The sequence below is a fragment of the Tenrec ecaudatus genome, chromosome 14, assembly GCF_050624435.1.
Source record: "Tenrec ecaudatus isolate mTenEca1 chromosome 14, mTenEca1.hap1, whole genome shotgun sequence".
Lineage (NCBI taxonomy): Eukaryota > Metazoa > Chordata > Mammalia > Afrosoricida > Tenrecidae > Tenrec > Tenrec ecaudatus.
This window is the reverse complement of record NC_134543.1, coordinates 1,403,982-1,424,324: the sequence shown is the minus strand read 5'-3', so window position 1 is coordinate 1,424,324 and position 20,343 is coordinate 1,403,982. Positions and strand designations below refer to the sequence as shown.

Here is a 20,343-nt window from a genome sequence, read left to right as displayed (position 1 = left end):
TGCTGGGGGTCTGGGGCCACCAGCTCTCAGATGGAGGGTCCTTCAGAGCTGATTCACCAAGAGGTGCCCCAGCCTCTGTGGCCGCTGTTCTCAGAAAAGGGTGCATGGTGCTTGTGTTGGCCAGAGGGCTGGGTTACTCCACCCTGACCCAGCATCTTTCCGACCCACGGGGGGGGGGGGCGGCATGAAGGTGGCAGTTCCCCTGGTTCAGAGGAAACAAACAGTTCCTGGGGCTTCCTGCCTGGCGACTTATCTGTTAGAAGGAAAAACACCCTGGAAACCTAGAAATTCCATTTTTAGAAAGGAATGAAGTCAGAGACCACAGAGGGTGTGACCTTTCATGACAAAAACATGGCAGGAACTCACCCAAATTACCACTGGCCTCCAGAGTCACAGGCCCACTACCTCTCACAGGACAGCCCAGAGGCACCCATAAGGGTCCTGCCTCCTGCTCCAACTTCCTCCCTCTTACCTGGCCTCCTCCACTTTCTCTAAGCACTCTTGGACCTCAGCTGCCTGCGGGCAGTTTGATTCAGACTGTGCTGGCCGGATGGCTTCTCAGAGGATGTGGCTCTTGGCCAGTCCCGAAAGACTGTGCCAGAAGAGGGTGAGGGAATATTCTAGGCAGAATGCACACCCCATACAGGCTGTAGTCCTCTGGGAGAGCAGGGTGGACACAGGGCAGAGCAAGGCCTTGTGAACCCAGAGCAGTTTGAACTTGACCCTGAGAGCAGTGTGCATGTTGCAGGTCTCTGAGGGAGATGACTGAATGTGGTTGAGGATGCAGCCTGCCTCTTCTTCTTCCAGCTGGGGACCTGGGCCTGTCTCTCCTGCTCCTGCCCACATCTGGGCTCTGCTCCTTCCCGCTGGCCTGACACCCCCATCCTGCCCCCGCCCCTGGCTCCACCTGCCCCTGCATCTCTCTCTTCAGGAGACTGCACTCCTGAGAGCTGGGTCTTCTCTGTGCTTTTCAGCCTTGGACTCTGGGATCTCAGTGGCCGGGGTCGTGGGCACTTCACCAGTCCTTGGCATGAAGAATGAGAATACACCTGCAGAGGTAGTGGCAGTGGGGATGAAGAGATGTTGTTGGCGGCCCTTGACCTGCCCGTTGCCTGCATCTGCCCTAAACACAAGGATCAGCACCCTGCCTGGTTTTGTGCGCTTCTGATGGGTTGCAGACTGGGCCACTGGGATCCCCTGTGTCACGTCCCAAAGTCCAGCGCTGACCTCCCTCACCCCATGTCTGCAGTTGGCCTAACTCGTGGTTGACTGTGGAATTTTTTAAATTCTTGGGTTGCTCGAGGGCAGATGTCATATGTACGACCGTTTGTCCATTCTGCCTGCAGGGGCCTTAAGACAGGAGGAGGATGGCTCTCCTATGGCAAGTGCTACTCATACTTTATCTGATCGCATGGCCCACATTGGCTTCTGGTGGTGCAGTGGTTACTGGTTGGGCTGCAACCGCATGGTCAGCATTTCAAAAGCAGCAGCATTTCTTCGGGAGGGAGACTGGGCTTGCTATCTCTGTTAACAGTTATAGTCTGGGAAACCCACAGGAGGTCTCTGAGTCAGCAGTGACTCCATGGCATTGCCCTCCAGTGAGTTGTGACTTACACACCTTGGAAAGGAGGTGATTCCTGAGTGTGCCTCAGTATGAAAGTATGTAAGCTGTGTGTTCCATTCACAAGTAGGACTCCATGAAGACAGCTGGGCTGCTCTCAGAATTTCTGCTGGCCTCACGCAATGACAACTCTTTATGAACTTGGAGTTTGGCGCACGTGACTCCTCTCTCCAGGGCACAGGAGCCCTCCCCAGTGGCTTAGTGGTTACACATAAAGGCTGCTAACAGCTAGGTCAGCAGTTTGAAACCACTAGCTGCTCCATGGAGAAAGAGAGGCTTTCTCCTCCCTGAAAGTTAGTCTTGGGCAGTTCTACTCTGCTCTGCAGGGTCCCTGTGAGTTGGGGATGAGTGTTTGAGCTTCAGGGCATGAACTCTTGTCAGGGTAGCTAACCGAAGAAAACACCTGTAGTCTGCCGCGGTCCTCACAACCTTTATGTCTGTGGCCACTGTTCCAGGGGAGACGGTAGGGCCAGTTTACTTTGTTGTAGCTGCTAAGAACATATATTGTGTTTTCATTGGCTGACTTTGGAAGTAGTTCTGCCTAGTCTGTTAAGTGCTCACAGCAACACAAAGGCTCTGAGGACAGATGGCGGGAGGCTACATATGAGGGGTACTGGCTGGGAATTGAACCTAGGTCACTTGCATGGAAGGTGAGCATTTCCCACAAACCACCACAGACAAAGAAATGGAGGCAGCGCTGCTGCTGGGACCTGGGGCCTCAGGCTTTTATTGGGGTGAGAAGTGACTAGACGTGTCTGTCCTCTGCCCGACTGCTCCTTTCTGTCCTGCAACACCTTAGTCAGGGCGGGCTTGCCTGTGCCCAGCTGCTCCGCTGTGGTGTCCACCCTGCTTTGTGGCATGGCCAGCATCCCTTGGGTACCTTAAGTGCTTGGGCACTCTATGGCGCCGCTCCAAGGGCGCCGCTCCTTTGCATTTGTAAATCAGACTAACGTGTGAGTACCAGTTTGGTTGAAACAAGGCTGCGGGTGCCTGCAGGTCCCGCGAGGAGAAGAGGGCGGTGGCTCGCGGGGCGGAGTTGGCCCTGGCCCTTTACAGAACTCCTGGCGACCTATCTCCAGGCGGGCTGCACCCCTGCATCAGCCCGGCCGCCTGCTGAGTCAGCCCGCAGTGCGCTGACCTGGAAGTGCTGCCCTTCCCGCGGGCCGCCTGCAGGGAGCGACAGCCGGCCTGGTGGGCACCCCGCTGACCTAGCCACGGCCAGGCTGGGCGCGGCTGGGTGGGGGTGGGGGCCGGTGGCCCAGGCTCCATTCCCGAAGTGCCTGCGTGCGGGTCAGGGTCCTGGAGAGGGGGGACAGGCCTCCTGGCCAGAGGACCTCCAGCTCGTCGCCGGCCGCGCAGGTCAGCAGCAGCCTGTTCGCCCCGGGCCTGGAGGGACTAGGGCGCCGGGGCGTGGGTCTGGGCGTCGCTTCCCACCTCTCGCACCCGGGGACGCCCCCAGCCCGGCCCGTCCTTAGCGCGTGAGGCTCCGTGTGGGCGTCGCGATCTTGGAGTTCCGCGCAGGCCCCGCCCCGCGCGATGACATCATCGCGGGCGTGGCGGCGCGCGGCATTGTGGGGCGGGGCTGGCCGCGCCGGGAGGCTGGAGACGCCATTTTTGGCGGCGGAAGCGAAGCGGGCTGTGGAACCGGGGTTTGCAGTGCAGCGGCTGCCAGGAGCGTAGCCGGAGAGACAGCGCGGCTGGCGGGGAGGATGCTGCGGGGCGGTGGCCGCCGTGTCAGAGACCCTCGCTCGTGATCGCGGCGCCGCGCCTGAGGCGGCTTCTTGAGGCGACGGGCCCAGCTGCCGCTCCTCCGCGCATCACTCCTCCGCGCACGCGCCCGGCGGCCCCTCGGCGCAGCCCCTCCGCGTCCTGCCCGCGCGTGGCGAGCGCGGCCCCGCAGGAGCAGGACGGTGAGTGCGGCGGCGCCGTCGGGGCGGGCCCTGGGCCCCGCGTCCCTGTCCCGGCCCCTCTCACCGCCCCGACCCCGGTCCCGGGTCCCCGTCACGGCCCCTCTCACTGCCCCGCGTCCCCGTCACGGCCCCTCTCACTGCCCCGTGTCCCCGACTCCCGCGTCAGATCCTCAAAGCCCTGGGCTGCCCGTTCCCTTCCGGGACCCCTCTTTCTCCCCTCCCTCTGGTCTCGCCCCGCAGCTCCGTCCCTTCCCCTCTCAGCCTCGCTGCATCTGCACCCCGCTTTCCTCGTCTCTGCCTCCGGTCGGCTCCCCAGATACATCCCTTGCCCCCTCCTTGGTCGTAGCCCGCATCCCCCTTCCGTGACCCTCTCGGTCCGTCCCTTGCCTTGGACCCGCACCCCCATTGCGCCCCGCACCCCGACTCGGCCCCGCGCGGGGGGCGGGGAGGAGGACTTGGGGCTGGGTCGCTTTGTCCAGATGCCCCTCTTCCTTCCGCCCCGCCCTCGCGGCACCGCCCTGAGCCGGCGCGCCTGTCATCTCGGGCGGGCCGCGGGAGCCGCCCGGCTTCCAGCTCCGGGAGGCCGCTGGAAGCCGCCGCGAAGGGTTCCGCCCCAGTGTACTTTCCGGTTGCAAATTGGGTACACCCCGTCCCTTTAAGCAAAAATGAAAATAAAATGTTAAAAAGTAACATGAATGCGTGGTGGCTTGCATGGCTTTGTACGATTCGGAGGTCCTCTCCAGATGCCGCCCGCTAGCATGGCTGCTGCCGGTTCGGTTTCCTATCCCAAGACCATAGTAAGAATTGACAAGTCAGCATGTGATCCGGAGCACTTGCCACGGGGTGCTTTCTCAGTCGGGAGAAATATGAGCAAAAATTTTGAGATGTAAACTGTCTGGTCTTTGCATGAGTTTAATTCCAAGACTGCCTTTCTGCATAGCATGACTAAGCCCTTGGTTGGAGTCGTAGCGAGGCGTACATTGTAATAGTTCAGTGAGAAATACATTAGGAACTTGGAAGGCTTCCTAAAGCATCCGATGCAGTTTTCTTTCTTTCATGGCCTGGCAACAAGCCCGTTAGGAGGATAATTTGACTCATTGATCGTCTGTTTTCTAAGTGTTTGTAAGGATACAGTTATCCTTGACCCTAACGTTTTCAGGTTGTGTGGAATTCTGTGTGTGTGGGGTGGGGAGGCCCTCCTAGAGCCAGTTTCTCCCAGGTCACCACAGAATATGACATCATGTTGCAGCTAGCACCAGGCAGCCTCCCCTGGCCGTAGCTTATCTTTCTCAGCAGGCATAAAGAAATGCATGCGGCACAGACCCTTCAGTAGTTCCACAACCCTCAGCTGGCTTTATAAGGTGGCAAAGAAGATGAAGGCATGTAATTGTGTACGAGAAAATGTGTAGAGCAGAGTCGCTTGTAGGTATTTTGAGTAGCTTTGTCTTCGTGTAGGGACTTTTTTTTTTTTTTCTGCCAAGGGCTCTTTAGGATATTTATAACATCATCCTCAGGCCATGCTGGTCAAACATTTAATTAGCCATCTCTAATATGACTGGAGTGGCTTCTCTTTGGTGAGGCATGTAGTGTTAGTTTGTATTGATGATTCTTCGGGCTTTATATGTAAGTGGACTGTGGTACAAAGCAAAGATTTGATCAATAATATTCCTAAATTTATCAGTATATCCTAAATGATGATAGGAGTTGCTAAATTGCAGGGGATAGAAGGACACTGATGAGCAGATTAAGGTTGTGCAAGTGTGGGCTTGAATGCCTGCTGAGTGCCAGCCAAAGGGCAGGGCTAAGCATATTAGGATATGCTTTTATGTTGGTTCCGGCTTGTGGAGGACATAGGACAGTGTCTCCTGGGTATCCAAGGCTTGTAGCCTTTACAGAGTTAGACTGCCACATCTCTCTCCTGTGGAGTGTCTGGCTGGTAGATGGTTCGAACCACTGACCTATGGGTTTGCTGCCAGGAGCCATCAGGGCTCCTTCTAAGTAGGTACTAGCACATTAGGCCACTGTCACTGCCATTGAGTCATTTCTGACTCCAAGAGACCCTGTAGGACATTAGAACTGCACCTGTGAGTTTCTGAGGCTGTAACTTTACAGGAATGGACAGCTTCATCTTTCAGAGCAGCTGGAGGTTTGGAGCAGCTGGTGGTCTCAGACTGCGGGCCTTGTGGTTACTAACCCACTACACCACCCAGGCTCCTAAGAAGTCCACAGGTGCCACCAAGTAAGGCACCTGTTAGTCCATAGAACCCACCCAAGGGCCCCTTGGAAGACACATCTGTTTCTCCCAGGAGCAGTTCGATGCTGCGCAGGCGCAGAGCTGTCACCAGCTGGACTCGCCGTAGCATCTTCAAAGGCTCTGACTTTTTGGCAGCTTTCTTCTGAGGGACCTCTGGGTGGGTTCATCCAGTACCACAACACTTAGCCAGCCTCCTGGCCCAGGAAACAGCAGGTTCCACTGCGTGGGTGCAACTGTGCTAGGAGGAGGGTCTTTCTGTGCTGAGAAGGATGGTCCAGGGCTGCTGGAAAGGGGGTGCTAGGAAATGGGGAGAGGTGAGAGCAAGAAGGAAGGAGGGAAGGCAGCCTTCAGTGGTAGGTGTCTGTTGGGGGATGCACTGCTAGCAGACAGCTAGTCTTGGGACTGGCTGTGGGAACAGGAACAAGTAAATTAGAGAGGTATGTGCATGGGCTAGGCTGGACCTAAGCTGGTGGCTGGGTGGACTGGGACAAGAATGTCAGGAGGGGAGGGATGGTTTCAGTTGTGGTTGACTCATGGATGGTGTCATCCGATGAGATCTGGTAAGTGGCAGGAGAAAAGTGAGGGGCTTGGTTTGGAATCCGGTCAATTCTAAGTGCTTTCAGGATAGTGGTGGGCTCATAGGCAGCTGCTTACATAGGGAGTCTAGGCTGGAGAGAGCTTTGCAATAGCCCGTCCATCACATTGGTTGAAAGCCTGTGGTGTCCAGTGACCTTGCTAGAGTCTGGGGTGACCCAGGGGTCAAGGTAGGCATTGACTGAAAAAAATCTCTCTAGCCTTTGGTTTCCAGGAAGTTACCTTTTAGGTTTTGACTGAGAATAATAAGGTCTCCCAGATGGCGCATTGGGTTAAGCACTGGACTGTGAACATTCTGCCCCAAGGGAGAAAGGTGAGGCTGTATGCTTCTGTAAATATTTATAGGCTTGTACACACTGGGACAGTTCTGTGGTGACCTATAGGGTGCAGGTTAGGGAGCAGACAGCCTCCTTACCTGTGAACCAGCGGGTGGGTTTAAACTATAGGAAGAGGCACACGCAACAGTGAGAGGGGACCTCAAGCTCAGTTCCCAGGTACCACTCTCCGCTGCCCAGAGTCAAGCTCCCGGAGCTCTGAGCTGTGATGGTGAGCACTGTGTTGTTTCAGGGTTTATTCCGTGTGACCCGGTCGGTACTTTTGCCTCACATGATTGCTGCTGCTTCCCATGGGACCTGCTGCTTCACCCCAGAAGGTTTCACGGACTGTCTGTGCTGTCAGTCAGGGGAAACCAGGATACTCTTGGATCAAAAACGAGCGGTGCTTTAGTTTGAACAAAAATTCAAGTTGCAGTTGAAAGTCATTTAAAGTAGATAAATGAATATCAGAGAGAATATTTTATTTATTTATTTTTTATAATTCATTTTATTGGAGAATCTTACAACTCTCTCTTATCACAATCCATACATCCATCCATTGTGTCAAGCACATTTGTACATTTGTTGCCATCATTCTCAAAACATTTTCTTTTTTCTTGAGTCCTTGGTATCAGCTCATCTTTTCCCTTCGCTCCACCCCCACCCCGCCCTCCTTCCCTCACAAACCTTTGATAATTTATAAATTGTTATTTTCTTTTTTTTTAATTAATAAATCTTTTTATTGGGCTCATACAACTCTTATCACAATCCATACATACATCAATTGAGCAAAGCACCCTTATACATTCATTGCACTCGTCATTCTCAAAATTTACCTTCCACTTGGGTTCCTGGAATCAGCTCGGTTTCCCTTACCCCCCCCCACCTGATCCCTTGATCGTTTGTTTTTTTTTAACAATTTATTAGGGGCTCATACAACTCTTATCACAGTTCACACCTATTATACATACATCAATTGTATAAAGCACATCTGTACATTCTTTGCTCTAATCATTTTTTTTCTCCTCTTTTTTTTTACATTTTACTAGGGACTCACACAACTCCTATCACAATCCATACATATACACACATCAATTGTATAAAGCACATCCATACATTCCCTGCCCCAATCATTCTCAAAGCACTTGCTCTCCACCTAAGCCCTTTAAATTGTTATTTTCATATCTGAGAATATTTTAAGTGAAATTCTGTAGATCTGTAGAGCAGGTGTTGTTTTCTTGCGTCTAAAAAATGTTACTTCAGTTTAACCCTTTGGTTGGCCCCTGACTTGCGTTGCATCCTCTGGACCTCATGTTTTAGCACTGAAGACTTTGTGTTCCTGCAGTTTGCTTTGCTATAGCACGAATAATAGAATGAGAAACAGTGAACTTATGTCCACATGTGCGGTAATTACCTTGGGTGGGCCAGGGTCATTGGTAGAAGCGTCACCTTCCACATGGGAGCCGAGCGTTTGATTCCTGGCCAGTGTACTCCACTACCCAGCAGTCAGAGGGATGTGTGTGCTAAATAGGTTTCAGCAGAGCATCCAGACTGGGACAGACCAGAAAGAAAAGCTTGGTGATCTAAAACCCAGCCAATGAAACCACTTCTATTCTTTCTCTTAAGGAAATTGAAGTTAGGACAATTTAGTTTATTTAAACTAAAGCCACAAGCTGTTAAATAGTCAGAATTCTAACATGTAGTTTTGCTTTCACAGTTCAGGCTTTCAACCCCTTTGTGACCTGTGGGACTTAGAGTGCCCTCTTAAGTTTCCTGTCTCTGGGGCTTAGTGGGAAGCTCTTATCCCACTTTTAGTGTATGCTGCCATCTGGTGGGGTTCTGAATAGCTGCGTTAATCTAAAGAAACAGGTCTGATCCCACTGACCTCTGCACTAGAAACCCCGTGGGGCATAGATGTCCCACTAATTAGATCAAAACCCAGGTGTTAGCACAAAATTTTTTATTTCATTCAAAGTGTCTTCCATGATTTCAACAAAAAGTTCAAAACAGAAAATGAACCCTTCGTTCCTGCGTGGGCACTGCAGGATTCTGTAGTCTTCACAGGGCTTGATTAGACCTGGCAGAAGCCATGACACTGATGGCGCCCTTGTCCTTATCACGACAGCGGGTGATATGTTTTCTGTTATGTCACTGTCTTCACAAAGGGCTTGTCAGTATGGTGACCAAATGGGAGAGCGGATGAGGGATATTTGTACTCCTTTTCTCTGAAGATACTTGTGTTCTAACACTTGTTCAGTATGATGTTGGATGCAGTTTTCTGTTGACCATGAACTTGGCTTAGCATGGTCCCCACTTAACATTGCATGGGTTCCCAGGGTCAGGCCTCTTCTAGGCTCACCTGATGGTGACAGTTTGTTTTTGTTTTAATTCATTTTTTTGACAGATCAACTTTTGTAGGACTGAAGCCCACACTTCCTCCTGGCTGGTTGTCACTGGGGCTTAAGGGCTCCATCTTTAAAGCCAGTGGGAAGAGGTGACCATCCCTCGTTCCTACCCCTCTTTACACCAAATCTTAGAGCCATTGATGTCCGACTCAGGATCTGACTTAAAGGTTCTCAGGGGCCTGGCTGACGTGAGGCCTTCATCACACCTGTGGGACCTTTTGAGTACTTGATAAAGGCCTGGGATTGGGGAAGGGCAGTCTCCTGCCTGCCCCCATTTATTTTGCGCATGAGTCTCAAGGTTTAGGCCCAGGCCACCACAATCAAGCTCTGATCCAATCAAATGAGTCTCACATGCTTGGGGTTTTCCAGGATACAGGAGAGTGATGATGACACTAGTCTATGAAGTGGGCAATAGCACAGATGCTTAAATTGTGAGAGTGATCAAGATCTGAAATGAGGTTGACTGGAAAATGGTGCCGATCGTCTAGCTGGAGACGGTGGTCACAGCCATAAGATGCTGTGGAAGGAGGTCAGCCTGTACATTCAGCATAACTGTATTTGGGAGCGGCTCTCTTTCAAAAAAGAGAGGTAGTTTACGTTCAGTGAAGTGCTTCGTGAATTTTGATGAATGGTTCTCAAGATAAAGCGCCAGAAGTTCCCCAGAAATGCATCTTTTGAACCACATGTGTTCCCCCCGCCCCTCCCCCCCTCACATTGAATTTATTTCTATCACCACAGGCTAGATTTGTCTAGGCTGGGATTTCATGTGATGAGATGACACGACACAGTGTAGTGTGTGTGTATGTAAGGCCTCTGGTGGCACTGTGGGTTAGGCATTGGGCTTCTAACCTCATGGTGGTGGTGGTTGGGTGCCATGAGGTTGGTTCAGACTCAGAGCGACCCCTACGTACAGAAGAATGTGACACTGCCCGGTCCTGCACCATCCTCAAAATTGGTCTTCCGCCTGAGCCCATTGTTGCAGCCCTGTGCTAATCCATTTTGTTGAGGATCTTCTTTTTCACTGCCTTTCTACTTTACCAAGCACAATGTCCTTCTCCAGGGCACTGATCTCTCCTCATAACATGTCCAAAGTAAGTAAGATAGTCTAGCCATCCTTGTTCCTAAGGAATATTCTGACTACTTTCAAGACATTTGTTTTTTTCTTTGGTGGCCCATGGTTCTTTTAATATTCTTCATCACACCACAATTCCATATTCAATGTCCAACTTTTATATGCATAGGAAGTGGTTTAAAAACACCGTGACTTGGGTTAGGCATATCTTAGTCTTCCTTGTATTTCAACAGTTTAAAAGAAGTCTAGTGCAGCAGATTTACCCAATGCAATGGGTGATTTCATCTCTCTTTTAAAAAAACTTTCTAGGCATATCGTGCATAAAGCATATAATTGTTCAGTCATATTAAGAGTGCAATTATCACAATCAAGTTCATAACATTTTTTTCATATATATTGTTCATTTGATCCCGTGGCTGCTGCTTCCATGTGCATTGATTGTGGAGCCAAGCAAGGTGAAATCCTTGACCACTTCCATCTTATCGTGGTGTTACCTATTGATCCAGTTGTGAGGATTTTTGTTTTCCTTATATTGAATTGCCATTTTACCAAACGCTGCAATCTTGGGATCTCCATCAGCAAGTGCTTTAAGCCCTCTTCACTTTCAGCAGGCCTTGTGTGTCATTTGCACATCACAGTCCTGGTGGTGTAGTGGTTATGTGTTGGGAACCACAAGGTCAGCCGTTTGAAATCACTAGCCACTCCACAGGGGAACGAAGAGGCTCTCTCTACTCCCTTAAAGTAGTCTTGGAAATCCACACGGGCAGTTCTTCTGCCCCACCCTGTAGAGTCAGTGAGAGCGAGTGACCATAAGGTAGATATTGCAAACACACCAGCCACACCTCGAGAGGAAGAGGCTGATGCTCCTGTACAGCTATACAGTCTCGAGAAACCCTAAGGAGCAGTCTCCTGCCCTTGAGGGTCCCTGTGAGTTGGGATCAACTAGCTGCCTGTGGGTAAGGTGGGTGTACAGATTGCAAACGTGTGTGTGTCTAGAGCCTCAGCATACTGCTTATCGAACCCACTGTGGTTTGCATGGGGCAGTGACTTGTTTTCGCTGTTGAGTGAGCAGTGTTCTGTTGTATGAAGACACCTGGGTGTCGCCATTCTCTCGGTGTTATCTGGTCTGCTCTGGTCTGCTCCTCGTAGGACACTGTGTATTCACACTTCCATTTCTTCTCTATAGAAAGTCAGGCATGGAATTCATTGCTGGGTCATGGGGTAGGTTAGCTGTATGTTTAACTTTTAAAGAAACTGCCGGTTTTCCAAGGGGATGCGCCATTTTACATTCCCACCAGCAGTGTGGGCTCGTCACGTTGCCCCACAGCCTCTCCAGGGCTGTGTGGTGTCCTCCTCCTGCTGCTGAGCTGTGCTGGTGGGTGTGTAGTGGCATGCCCTTTGGTGAATGGATGATGGTATATGCTCAACTCATGCTTGTGGACTTTCGTATGCCTTCTATGAAGTCTCTGGTCAAGTTAGCTCTTTAAAAGATTGGGTGGCTTGCCGTTTTGCATTTACTGTAGGATGTCTTCACATATTTTGTCAGGTGTGTATACTGTAAAACAAATACTGTCTCTTACTCTGTGATTTCACTATTTTTGTGTCTTTTCATAAGGAGTTTGGTGGTGTAGGAGCTTCCAATTATAGGGTTGGCAGTTCAAACCCACTAGCCACTCCATGGGAGAAAGATGTGACAGTCAGTTTCCGTAAAGATTTACCACCCTGAAAACTTGATAAGGAAAGTCTACTCTGTCCTACAGGTTCCCGTGAGTTGGAATCAATGCAACAGCAATTGACTTGGTAGGTTAATCTTTTAATAATCCACAGCTTTACATTTTGATGAAATTCAATTTATTATTTCTTTTCCTCTGTGGTTCCTGCTTTCGGCATCCTGTGTGTTCTGGCTGCTACAGGTGCCTGTGGATGTGTGCATCAGAAGGGCCCTTTCCCTGCTCCCTCTCTCCAGAGGGCCTGGTGTTTCTAAATTGCCTTTCTCTAATTGCCTTTGCCCAGTTGGAAAAGACAATTACTCTCCTATTGATGAGAACTGAACTGTGGGAACTTCCTCTTCTGGCGCTGTGTTCATTGCTGACATCTTTTCCGTTTTCTACCACAGACTCAGTTCTGTTTCTGTTCCTCGGACCCCGCTTCCCTTAGTGGCTGTGTTATGCACCTGCTCAGTCACCCGGTCAGTGGAGCTGCTTTCCCCTGCCTAGTGGAGACAGACTTTTGTACCCCTCCCTGGTGCTGACTCACTCCCGTCTTGGGGGAAGACTCCTTCTCTGCTTTCATGGAGTTGCCGTTTCTTTCTGTCATCGTACAATCTGCCCCTGGAGAGGTGGAGTCAAAGCCAGTGGCACACTCCGTGACCTTGGGGTCTCGCCTGGCCTGGGGGACCTTCCATTCATCTCTCTCTCCTGGGGGGCAGTTGTCCTTATTGCTGGCATGTGGTTTTCTCAAAGAACAGAGCACTGATTCCTCAAACAGTCAATGTGATTGGGCATCCGTGACCCTAGAGAGCTGAGAATTGAAAGGTGGCAGAGTTCCAAAAGAATGGACCCATGACTTCCTGCGGTGGCAAGGGAGAGGGCCCCCAGGTGTCTAGCTCCAACCCTGTCCTGACTCTGAAAGCCTGCCTACAGGTGCCCAGGCAAGGACTGGTAAGTACTCCTGGTCTATCCAATCTAGAGTTTGGGGCTCGGAAACATGTAGTGTGTCATTGTGGCCTGTGAACACGGTTCCATTTGTAGGGCATGTCCTCAGTGTATTTATTCTCCTGATTCAGGTTTTCATAAGCTCAAAACCTGACTCACTGCCATCAAGTCAAGTCCAACTTACAGCAACCCTGTAGGACAGGGTAGGAACTACCCCTGTGAGTTTCTGAGACTGTAACACTTTACGGAACTGGCTGGTGGTTTTGAACTACCAACCTTGTAGTTAGTAACCTAGTATACTTCTACGTCACCATCAAGTTTCATAGAGGTGAGAAAAAATGGAGATTAGATTAGAGTTTAAAGGCGATTAGGTAAGAGGAGAGACTATAGTTCTGGTGGAAAAGGGCCACTTATACACACACTCTGCTGTGAGTGGCCCTTTTGGGGGCTCTGGAACTGTGTTTTCTTGTTACACTGTTACCCCAGGGCCTGGGAGTGATGCTTTGACCAGGAGGGAGGTGATGAAGCACATGTTCCTGCCATAGCACTGCTGATGCTTACCTGGGAAAGGTAGTGCCTAGCTGGGTAAAGACATCCATTGTTGGAATGTGTTTTTCAGGACCAATAATGAGAGTAGACATATCAGGAGGGGAAAGGGATGGTCGGGGGAGAAAGGGGGAACTGATCATAATGATCTACATATAACCCCCTCCCAGGAGGATGGAGGAAGGGAGGAAGGGTCGAGGGGAGGGAAAAAAAAAAAAGAGGAGCTGATACCAAGGGCTCAAGTAGAAAGAAGATGTTTTGAAAATGATGAGGGCAACAAATGTACAAATGTGCTTGACGCAAAGGATGGCTGTATGGATTGTGATAAGAGCTGTATGAGCCCCCAATAAAATGATTTTTAGAAAAGAGTGGTTTTACCTTCAGGAATTAAATCTCCCTGCTATAATATAAACTATTGGGGCGGTGGTGGTATCTATGTTTAGCCAACCCTGTAAAAACAGCAAGGGGTGCTGTCTGACCACCTCTGACCTCCCAAAGTGCTCAGCCCGAGGCCTCCACCTCCAACCCGAGTTCCCCTCACACGGCACTCCCGGCTTCTCTGCGTGGTTGCATAGTTCACCGACATGGCCACATAGAGCTCACAGACGGTACTCGAGCTCTATTGCTTGTCGCTCCCTTACTCAATGACCTGCTCACTCACTGCCATCCAGTCTATTTGGACTCAGATTGACCCTGGAGGACAGAGGAGAACTTCCCTGTGAGCTTCCGAGACTGTAAGCTAGTCGGTTATAATTAGTCCAGAGATGCTCCAGGTACAGTGCTTTGGTCAGGAGCCCCACTTCTTTGCTATTCCCTCAGAGAGACCTCTGTCTGATCTAACCACATGGCCCCTTGCCCTCTACCTGGCTCTGCTAATGTTCCTGAGCTCTTTTAGTGCTTCTGGTAAATGCCCAAAGGATATGCTGTTCTGTCTTAAGCCTCAGCCAGAAGGTGCTCAGCATAGGTCCGTGGGTCAGTAAACCTAGCATCCTCCAATAAGTACCTAGAGGAAGCCCTTGAGCAAGCCTCCTGCTTGAAGACACTCGGCATTACTGGCTCTTGGTTCGTGGCTGCCTCGCCACTGCCACTCCTCTGCTTCTGTGGGGTCGCAACATTTTGTCCCCAGATTGACAAAGTTTCATGTTGAGGGATAATCGGGGTCCAAATGCTGTGTTCCATCCCTGACTCTTCTTGATGGCAGTGAGAGCCCTCCTTCCTGTGTCTGAGAGAGCTCATTTTATATTCCGTTCGGTGGCAAACTGAGCAGCCTTCACTGTGGTGTGGCTGTGCAGAGGCATTGCACTGTGTGGACTGCTAGACACTGTTGAACCCTGAGATGAATGGGTTCATCATTGTGCTCGGGTGGACCTTGCACATAAGTCACGAGGCAATTGTGTGAACAGAACCAGGGAACACTGAATGGTTTAAAGTCAGGAAAGGTGTCCTCTCATCATGTGCTGAGCAAATCAGAGACGCTGGGTTATAGAAAGCAGAAGGTGCCATGAGGATTAGAGGAAGGCTTATTACCGCCCTGCCATATGTAGAGGGCATGAAGCACTTGCTGATGAAGATCGAGGATTGCAACCTTCAGTGTGGATGGCAACTCAATGTAAGGAAAACAAAAATCCTCACAACTGGACCGATAGGTAACATCATGATGAACAGATTAAAAATCAATAAGGATTCCATCTCTTGCTTGGATCCACAATCAATGCTCATGGAAGCAGTAGTCAGGAGATTAAATGACATATTGTTGGTTAAATCTGGTGCACAAGACCTTTTTAAAATGCTGAAAAGCATGAGGGTTACTTTGAGGACTAAGGTGTGCCTGACATAAGCTATAATATTTTCTTTTAAAGGTATAGCATTTTCAGTCACCTCCTTTGCATGTAAAAGTTGCACGTTGAATAAGAAAGACGGAAGAAGAACGGATGCTTTTGAATGGTGGTGCTAGTGAAGAATATGAAAGTTTCATGGACAAACACATCTGTCTCGGAAGATGTACAGCCACGATGCTCCTTAGAAGCAAGGCTGGTGACACTGCATCTCGAGTACTTTGGACAGGGAGTCAGGAGAGACCCGTCCCCGGAGAAGGGCATCAGGGACTGGGGGGTCGAGGAGCAGCCCGAAAGAGGAAGCCCCTCCACAAGATGGACAGACACGATGGCTGCAACAATGGGCTTGAGCAGAAGAACAATTGTGAGGATGGTGCAGGACTGGGAGCCCTGTTGGCACAGATCCAAACGCACCAGCCATTCCCTAGGAGGAAGATGATGCTTTCTGCTCCCGGAAGGATTGAGAGCCTGGGAAATCTAAAGGGGCAGTTCTGTTCTGTCCTAGAGGGAAGCAAAGAAAGATCAGTGTTAGAAAATGTAGCCTTGTTGGGAGCAACAACGCTGTAGAGCACATGGTAGAATTTTTTGAGACCACAGCTTGTTCATTGGGCATACCTTTAATCAAAGGGCCATTTCTACTGTCTTCTAGGATCACAATGAGTTGGAATCGTCTCAGTGGCAGTGAGCAGTCGGTATCCAGATCTGCATGGCCCCACCCAGTCATTTGGTGGGAGTTTGACTAGAAGAGTCATATTAAGGAATTTACTGCATGCACACCCATACTGGCTTTTGCCCAAATAGGAGCCTTAACTTTGGTGTATAAGCTGGGGCCCTGGCACGCCTCCTGCTACCTCCCTCTCTTTCTCCGCCCCCAGCAGAACCAAACCAAACTGAAGAGTGAGTTCTGACTCACCCATTTCCAAGTAGCTTGTACCCACCCCACCCTTCCTTGAGTTCTCATAACATAATTTTTGTTTTAAAATTTAAGAACACACACACAAAAAATTTAAGAACTAACTTTGTGCACTTTCTCTACAAATATTACCAGTATTTTTAGTCGCAATGTGTAAAACATTTGAAGATTTCTAAATACCTAACGAGTACCTGAGATTCGGTTGCTTTCCAGAGGGGGGAGGGGCATAGAGAGCGGTGATGTGGGGGAGGGGCAGCATGGTAAATAGGACTGATGCCACTGAGCTGTGCACATGAGACGGGAGGGAAGCAAACCATTTGTTGCCGGCATACTTACTGCAGGAGAACATTTGGTTTGAAAAATAGTAATGGTGAGGGAGGGAATAAAGGGGAACTGATATCAAGGAATTCAAGAAGAAAGAAAATGTTGAAACTGATGGTAGCAATTGTACAATACTGCTTGGTGTGCTTGAACCATGGAACATCATGCTATCTGTAAGAGATCCCCATGCAATAATTAATCAAAATAAATAATAGTAATGGCAAAGAGAGCATAGGTTAACAAGATTGAGAAATGCAGCTCTCTCTGGTTTCTTGACAGAAGTAAACCTGATCAATCACAAGGTGGGAGTTGGTTTGCTTTGGTTTGTTTCATTTAGTTAAAAAAATTCTGGACGAGTGTCCTTGGCCCCGCCCCCGCTGGTGTACACGGGGCCATGTCGCAGGGACAGCGCAAGTTCCAGGCGCAGAAGTCGGCCAAGAGCAAGGCAGTGGCGTCGTAGCGGATCCGGGCCCCGAGAAGGGCGGCCTGGTCATCGCCCCGCCCCCACGAAGGCGCGTGTAGTGCAGCAGCAAAAACTCAAGAAGGACCCTGGAGGTTGGCATCTGTAAAAAGATCGAACATGACGTCATGATGAAGGCCAGCAGCAGTCTGCTCAAGAAGCTGGCACTGCTGAAGGCCCCCAGAAAGAAGGGGGTAGCCTCTGCCAAGAAGACCTCCTAAAGGCCTCCCCCCACTGTGGAATCCAGTGTCACACCCCGTGTCCAAGACCAGTCTCCAGGCAGTCCCCCAGGCTACTGTGAGGAGGAGGAGGGACCCAGCTCCCAGGATTGGGGGCACTTGACCTCAGTGGGGACCCAGCCTACAAGCCAATGGCCAGCAGGTCCAGGTGCCAAGGCCCAGAACCCAGGGACACCTAGGCAAGTGCTTTTACCACCTCTGTCCCCAGGCCCCATCTCTGCTGCTTTCACCCGGAGCAATAAAATAGGCTTTGTTGTAAAAAAAGAAAATTCTGGACATAGTGTGTTAGGCAGGATTCTCTAGAGAAACAAAACTAGGATGTTTATGATTATACATATATAGCTATATTATATATATCCATATGTAATGTATTATATGTTATATGATATATCCACATGTTATAGATCTATGGATAGGTTTAAACAGCAAGAAGGAATATAACAGCTAATTAGTCCACACAGCGTACAGCGGGCTCAGTTTCGTGGAACAGTTAATATAGTGGAAGTCCTTTGACTCTTGTGGGTGGGGAAGCAGGTCTTGAAGGAGCCTCAAGCTCTTGGGACACGATCTACAATCCACTATCCACTTGTTGGCTGGCCCCACAAGGTGGTGTAGCAGAGAACTAGCTAAAGCAGCAGCATGCTGGTCTGCTGCTCTGATCACCAGAGAGCAAGAGATGGGGTGGGGTTTGCAGAGCCATTTATCTCTGCCCTCCAATCCAACTGCAACCCGATTAATCCTACATGTTCCTATTGGCCAGGTTAGCACAATAAACCTACCTATCACAACAGAGTATTATGAAATTATCACCACTCGCCAATTCCAGAATCTTTTCATCATTCTAAAAAGAGACTTTGGCCCATCAGCAGCTAGTTTCCTCCAGCCCTTGACTTATGCTAACCTGTTTGCATCTCGGGTTTGCCGGGTCTGCACCTATCAGATAAAGGCAACCTCAGTGTGTGACTCATGCGTCTGTCTGATTTCACCGAGCAGGTTTTCAGAATGCAGCCGTGTGCAGCATGCTTCAGAACGGCGGGGCGAAGTGGGACTCTGGGTAGAACGGGTTTTGTCTGTTTATCAGCTGATGGACATTTGGATGGTTTCTGCTTTCAGAGTATCCTGCATAAAACCCAACCAGTTCCATACAGGTTTTCCATGTGTTCACCATTTTACTCTGGTGCATTCATATACAAGTTTTTGTGTGGAGCTTTTTCACTTTTCCTGCACATGTACCAGTTGCTGGGTCAGTGGTGTGATTGTGACACCATCATCACTTAATCTGCTGTGTTTTCTGCAACCTTGAGTAGTGCCATGGACTTAACTGTCTATTTGCTGGAATACAACTTGGATCATTGGCTTTTCTGTGCGTTTTCTGCACCCTCATTCTGCCCAGGGCTCAACAGAGCTCCGTGACAGCGTGAAGGGCCAGTGGTGAAGTCCTCTTTGGTAGGTGATCCTGGGACAGCCTCGCATGTGGGATGTCATGCCATCAGCCTCTGTTCTGCCTCCACTTTACTTGATCTTTTCTAGGCTCCCCACCAGTGAGCCCTGGTGGTGTATGTAGTACATGTTGGGCTACTATCACCACAGATTCAGCTGTTCAAACCTAGCAGCTGCTCTAGGGAGAAAGACGAGACTTTCTGCTCCTATAAAGAATTACAGCCTTAGAAACCCAGAGGAGTGGTTTGTCTCTGCCCTGTAGGGAAGCAGAGAAGGATTCGTTGGGAAATATGATCCTGATGGTAGAAACAATGCTGTAGAGTGTATGGTACAATTTTACAAACTTGTTCATTGGAAATACCTTTAGTCAACACCATAGATGGTGACTGAGCATTTGGCCCTCGCTGGATGAAATACCCAGGAATTAATTAGACTACATCTGTGGAAGATGATGATCAACATCACCAATCAGAACAAGGCCAGGGGACAACTGCAAAACAAATAAGAATTCCTTATATGCAAATTTAACTTGAAGCTGAAGAAAATTAAAACAAGTCTATGAGCCAAAGTAAGACCTTGAATTTAGAGATCATCTCAAGAATAGATTTGATGTGTTGAACACTAATGCCTGGAGACTAGAAGTTAGGGGACAATAAGGATGTATATGAAGAAGCAAAAAAAATAAAGGAAGAACAGATCAGCGTGGGTGCCAGAGAGACTCTGAAAGTTGCTCATGAATGTAGAATGCCTAAAGCTAATGGAAGAAATGATAGAGAGCTAAACAAAATTTCAAAGGATGGGTCAAGAAACAAAAGAACTATAAGGAAATGTTCAAAGACGAGTTAGAAAACCCAAAGGGAAGCATACACTCGGCATTGCTCACGTTGATGAAAGAGCTGAGGAAGCCATTCAGGCCTCCAGCTGCGACAACAGTTGCAGCAGTGCTTCGCCAGGGAGCTGCCAGAGGCTCAGGCCGGATTCAGAAGAGGACATGGAACAAAGGCTGTCATTGCTGATGTCAGATGGCTCTTGGCTGAAAGCAGAGACTGTCAGAAAGATATGTACTTGTGTTTTATTGACTATGCCAAGGGATTTGACTGTGTGGATCATAACAGACTATGAATAACCTTCAGAAAAATGGGAATTCCAGAATACTTCATTGTGCTCCTGCAGAAATTATAAATGGTTCAAGAGGAAGTTGTGTGAGCAGAACAAGGGCATGCTGCATGGTTTAAAATCTGGAAAAGTGTATGACGGGGCTGTATCCTCACCATACTTATTCCATCTGTATGCTGAGCATGTAATCAGAGGAGCTGGCTTATAGGAAGAAGCATGTAGCCTCAGGATTGGAGGAAGATTTATTAACAACTTGCAGGATGCAGTTAACACAACCTTGCTTGCTGAAGGACTTGAAGCACTTGCTGATCAAGATCGAGGATTGCAGCCTTCAGTGTGGATTACAACTCAATGTAAGGAAGACCAAAATTCTCAGAACTGGACCAATAGGTAACATGATAAATGAAGGAAAGACTGAAGTCAAAGATTTTGTCTTGTTTGGACCAGAATTCATGCTCAGGGGAGCAGCAGTTGAGATCAAAAGACGTTACATTTGCCACATCTGTTGCACAAGACCTCGTTAGCTTCTTGAACAGCAAGGAGGTTACTTTGAGGCATAAGGCGGGCCTGACACAGGCCATGGTATTTTCATCACCTCGTGCTTGAGAAAGCTGGACATTGAATAAAGAAGACGAGAAGAATCTATGCC

The 20,343-nt window shown here is 49.5% G+C and overlaps 1 protein-coding gene and 1 pseudogene across 12 annotated transcripts in view; both read left to right on the top strand.

Moving 5' to 3' along the window:
• The first annotated feature begins 2,894 nt into the window (after positions 1 to 2,894).
• Positions 2,895 to 20,343, top strand: part of KLC1 (kinesin light chain 1) — a 47,088-nt gene continuing 29,639 nt past the window's right edge. For 6 of the 12 annotated variants that reach the window (XM_075531149.1, XM_075531146.1, XM_075531148.1 and 3 more), the window contains exon 1: positions 3,205 to 3,531. The gene's annotated coding sequence lies outside the window, so the exon portion shown is untranslated. Of the gene's footprint in view, positions 2,981 to 3,204; positions 3,532 to 20,343 lie in introns of those variants that run through there. The other 6 variants (XR_012779700.1, XM_075531151.1, XM_075531150.1 and 3 more) reach the window with 2 other exon arrangements.
• LOC142426859 (leydig cell tumor 10 kDa protein homolog pseudogene) lies at positions 16,834 to 17,406 on the top strand (annotated as a pseudogene).